The 5,653-nt window shown below is 42.1% G+C and overlaps 1 non-coding gene across 1 annotated transcript; it reads left to right on the forward strand.

The window, feature by feature from the left end:
- Window positions 1-424: 424 nt before the first annotated feature.
- TRNAA-CGC (transfer RNA alanine (anticodon CGC)) lies at window positions 425-497 on the forward strand. Its single transcript has one exon. It is a non-coding gene; the product is annotated as a tRNA-Ala (tRNA).
- Window positions 498-5,653: the final 5,156 nt, after the last annotated feature.

Genomic DNA, 5,653 nt, shown 5'->3' on the forward strand with positions numbered 1-5,653 from the left:
GCGTAATTCGAAGGTCGTAGGTTCGATTCCTGCTTACAGTTGGTAAATTTTTCATCCACTTTTCTTTCTTCTTATTTACATTCCATTAATGGTAATAACTTCCCCTGTACATTCCTTGGCATTACTGTCTGTTATATCTCATTATTATTGTGTTAAACACACGGAAAACGAGCCCTTAGGTATACACTTCTTTCCCTTATTTCATTGAACGAGGGTCTCGTACTGGCAGACTTGGTGTGTTTAGGTTGTATAAGAGGGACAATTAATCAGCTGCCCGCTCATAATAAGTTCACGTGCTACGTGACGCCAAACATGCGCATAAGAGTGTTTTCACACTCGTTGTTTGGCTTATAGATGGCGCTGACTGTCGCTCCTACTTCTAAATTCACAGATAAACCCAAAAAAAGCGGATGGAGGGAGTGCCGCTGTAATAGCTCAGTGGTTAGAGCATCGAACGCGCAATTCGAAGGTCGTAGGTTCGATTCCTGCTTACAGTTGGTAATTTTTTCATCCACTTTTCTTTCTTCTTATTTACATTCCATTAATGTTAATAACTTCCCCTGTACATTCCTTGGCATTACTGTCTGGTATATCTCATTATTATTGTGTTAAAAACACGGAAAACGAGCACTTAGGTATACACTTCTTTCCCTTATTTCATTGAACGAGGGTCTCGTACTGGCAGACTTGGTGTGTTTAGGTTGTATAAGAGGGACAATTAATCAGCTGCCCGCTCATAATAAGTGTACGTGCTACGTGACGCCAAACATGCTAATAAGAGTGTTTTCACACTCGTCGTTTGGCTTATAGATGGCGCTGACTGTCACTCCTACTTCTAAGTTCATATATAAACCCAAAAAAGTGTATGGACAGAAGGCCACTGTGGTAGCTCAGTGGTTGGAGCATCGAACGCGTTATTCGAAGGTCGTAGGTTCGATTCCTGCTCATGGCTGGGTTTTCTTTCATCCACTTTTCTTTCTTCTTTCTTCTTATTTACATTCCATTGGTTCTAATAACTTCCCCTGTACATTTCTTGGCATTACTGTCTGTTAGATCTCATTATTATTGTGTTGAAAAACCGAAAAACGAGCCCTTAGGTATACACTTCTTCCCTTATTCCATTGAACGAGGGTCTGGTACTGGCAGACTCGGTGTGTTTAGGTTGTATAAGAGGGACAATTAATCAGCTGCCCGCTCATAATAAGTTCACGTGCTACGTGACGCCAAACATGCGAATAAGAGTCTTTTACCACTCGTCGTTTGGCTTATAGATGGCGCTGACTGTCACTCCTACTTCTAAATTCACATATAAACCCAAAAAAGTGGATGGAAGGAAGGCCACTGTGGTAGCTCAGTGGTAAGAGCATCGAACGCGTTAATGTATTTAGCCTTTTTGTATACTCATGACGCATCACTACCGATTGGCATTGCGCATATCCCAAAACATTTTAGAAATCTATATAATGTTTACGAAAGCTGCAATACATGTCACAATGACGAAGGCTGGACCACCAGCCGAAACGTTTTTGATTATTAAAAGTGGTTCGCCGTACGTCACGCCTTCTCGCTTCCGTTGTTACTACGCCCTTACAAAAATGTACATTGAGTTTCAATTGACCACGTACCAATCTCTTTTTGACTTGATAGACGGTCAAATTAACGGCAACTTCTGATGAGTGCACTGAATAAAAATGTATTTGACATGAGGTACGAAGAAGTAAATTCACTCTCACTCTTTACAGTTTTAATTGACATGCGTTAAGACATGTTAAATTGAACCGCATTCACTACATTACTAATTGACATGCATTAAAGAACGTTCAACTGAACCGCAGTCACTACGTGTTTAATTGACCTACTATTGATCACTCTGAATAAGGGGTAACAGATGATAGATATTGACACCTAGCAACATCAACATCAGAAGCCCAACGCACAAAACGCGCGCGCGCGCGCGTGTGTGTGTGTGTGCGTGTTCTGGAGGTTTATTTTGGGTATATTTCTGCAAACGGCATTCGTCATTATGGGCCCTGCATTATGCATACAATTGCAGTACTCTGGGAAATAGCAATGTATTACATCAAACTATACGCAAGAAAATCTTTTCAGGTATTAGCTGTCCGACGCACGTCTTTCTGAATTGCGTACACGGATATTTATCCGATGCACCCTAGCATGTAGTAGTCAAGTTTTGTACATGCATTTTCATCATTGATGCGGAAAAAATTTGCCTTCTGAGATTCGCAAAAATATTTTTCATTCTTTGTTTATAGCGATGCACATTCTGTGCAATGAAAGACAGGACCTTCATAGTTGTTATTAACGCATTATTTTATTAACAATATATTCATTTATTCAATAAATGTATGGTAAACATGCGGAGAAGAAGAATTGTGGTAGCAGTTCTACGCGGATATTGCAGATTCGCAGCGTCTTTCAAAGGTCAGACCCTTTTTGCGCTGCTGTCGACTAGTTTGGGGGAGATTTGTGGGCTGTGGATTGCACACTCTATTGTTTAAAATCTAGCCGGTCTGAACAGTTTTTTTTTTCTCTTAGAGAGTCTAGAGTCTAGAGTTTTTCTCTTAGCAAGTCTAGAGCGGTCGTGGTTGCACGTGCAGACGCTAACGTGGAGAAACCACGGAGAGTTCGCGACCACTGAACGAGTGAAAAGGCGCCTGACCCCTTTTGCAGTTGCGATCAAGAAAGTAGAACGAGAAAAGAATAGTTTGTAGAATGTTTAACATTGCTTTTTAAAAAGTTGAATGTATGTTCTCAAACAAGGTTCACACTATTACCTGCCAGTTACACCTGTTTTAGGTGTAAGTTTGAGATGGCCGCTTTGCGCTTGTTGTGTATCCCTCGGTACTGCAATTTTTCTTCACAATCGTTCACCGGAGTCACAAGTGTGGCTCGGGCTTGTCACTTGACTTTTTTCGCCTTGATTTCGGGGAAAGTGAGTGCAGTGATTTTCGCATCAATCTGCCGAAAGTGAAGTAGCTACTCCGCTGCATATGATGCAATTGTTACGGTACACAAACGTTTGGGCCAGCGGTACGGCTGTTCATCACACCCAGCATCGCAACCTTTCAGCGGATAAAGGAACACCTCGCCCACATGCAAGACTCCAGCACAACTTTCGTTCATCACACTACAGAAGCAGATGGTGTCACCTAGATTTGTGATCAACATTCACTGTATTTCATCGATCTGAAAACCACGTGCCTCAGTAGATTATCTTGAAGGTAAGTTTATCATTTTTCATCGGCTTCATTCGTTCTATTGGTGAGTTAGGAAAACCGAAAGAGTATTGGCCGTAGGATGTTCTTAGAAAATTTACTGCGTAATTATTCGTGCTTAGAACATTGAGCCGTCTTTTTCAAGACACTTTATTTTTACAGCAAGGTTTTCTCTATTTTTTCCCATTTCTTACAGGTAGGCCGCACCCCACAGTTATTCGGAAACAGGCGCTCCATTAACTAAGTGATCTGTCTTCTCTATTGTTATTTCGGTAAAAATAAACATGGAGGCTAAGATATGTGTGTTTTGCTTCTTGCATTGAACAAGTTTGAGAACACCGTACATTACTGTGTACGTGCATGTGTGGTAATATTCATGTGAATTGTCTCGCGTGCTCTAATTCGTAATTTTCACACAGTTTATACCTTGTTTGAGGAACTGAACTTGTTTCCAATTGAAATAACGCACGCGACAAGAAATTGTCGCTCGGGCGAGTTTTCAGTGGTCAACCTTATTATATTGCAAGCAAATGGTTGAGGAATGAACTGATAGCAGTAAATTTGGTACCACTTCTAAAACAAAATATCCAAGCAGCGAATTTTTCAGTTTTAGCGTGAATATTTGACAATTGCCTAATACGCTTGCATATTGATGAATTGACCGAACAGAATAAGGGTTGAATATACATTCCCCTAAATTGTTTTAATTGACACTCGGTACAGAAAGTCACTAGCTGGTCAATATTTCCTTTGGCTCACTCCAAAGACGCTCAATTCATCCAAAAAAACTGATATTCAACTGAAACACGGTGGCCAATATCCTTGTGTAACTACATACGAAAACTCAATAGACGCTTAATTCAAACACAGTATATGATACGGAGAAATGTCAGTTTACCCTTAATAAAATCACTACAAGCATTTTTGTAAGGGTGCAGCCAGTGCACTCATTTTCCCGTTACATATATTCAAACCACTATGGCTCCTGAAACAACTACATTGAAAGAAATCTTCTGGAAGTTCCCCGAAAGAGAAACATCAATTGTCGTCTTCAGCGGCTCGTAGATGGAGTACGTCTATGAAGGCTTCAATCCGTGCTGTGAAGGAACCCCGGCCTTCATTTCACAGCCCTGAGCACGAAACACTGAAGTGCAGTGGAATCTTGACCTTGTGCCCGCTACTGCTAAAAGCCTTGTGCTCCGCGTTGAGACAAAAGACATGGCTTTCGTGAAGGTGATTGTTGCCTTTAATTGGCATTGGCTTTTGCTGGATTGAATCGCAAATATCTTGCCTCAGATAAATATAGTCTACGCCACACTTGTACTTTCTCGAAGCATCAACCACCGTTGTGGTACCCGCAACCACGATTTTATCCGTCGCTACAATTGCGAAGCCTGCTTCTTCAACTGCTTACATCCAGACTACTGCCGTCGCTCGCGAAAGTATTCTACGGGGACTGCGGCCTTGAATGGCTGCCCCCTTTCTGCGTGTTGGCAGTTGACGGATTGCATCCCAGGTTTGAAGGCGTTGCCCTAATTGCCGCCCATCTTCGCCAAGTTTGCTTCAAGTACACCAGAATCGCAATCTCGTCAGGGCGTCACTTCACGTCCAGTGAGACTTCGCGCAACCCGACACGAACAATGTACATTTCTACAAACCACTCCCCAATGATAAACGCTTCACGTGATGCCGACGAGACGTGCTCCTCCCGGGACACTTCTTGTTTCTCCAACGAACGTGTGACGAAGACTTCTCCGAACCTTGGCCGCCGTTACCCATCAAACAGAAATGCACACCGGGACACAGTGTGCAAGCGACTTTCTGCACCTTTGTCTGGTAAAGCTGCATTCTGTACACATTCTGAAACTTTTTTGCAAGCTAGAAAACTAGCAGACAAAACTATTTGCGCTGAGCTCCTTGTGCCAAGGTTAACAACATATAACTTCATCCGAAGTTCCCAAAGGGTTACATCTGCAACCAAACACCGCTACTTTCGAGCTATCCTCTTCCCACAAGGTGAAATGGCACCAAGTTTGACAAAAAAAACGCTTCTGCTCTCGCTCATAAGCACACTGGACTCTGAATAATTGGTAGCTTACCAGCAAAATTAAGTTGCGAAACTAAATGCTATCAAGTAAAAAAAGTACGTGCGTGACAACTTGCTCCCTTCGTCAAGCCGAGGTATTCGAGCTAATCCAGCCAATAGAAGAGAAATCGAATTGCAAGACAATGTTGTAAATCTGTCTTCAGCAATGCTTTCAGACACGCAGATAGGTTGTCTTTTGAAGGGTCTTAGTTTTTGTGAAGCAAACGGTGCTTTAATGAGTTTGAACTAATTAAAAACTTTCACAACTTCGCCCGATGATGGCGCCTTAAAGAATATTTCAACGATCACTCTAGTGACCTTCTAAGCGGGC

The sequence above is a fragment of the Rhipicephalus microplus genome, chromosome 7, assembly GCF_043290135.1.
Source record: "Rhipicephalus microplus isolate Deutch F79 chromosome 7, USDA_Rmic, whole genome shotgun sequence".
Lineage (NCBI taxonomy): Eukaryota > Metazoa > Arthropoda > Arachnida > Ixodida > Ixodidae > Rhipicephalus > Rhipicephalus microplus.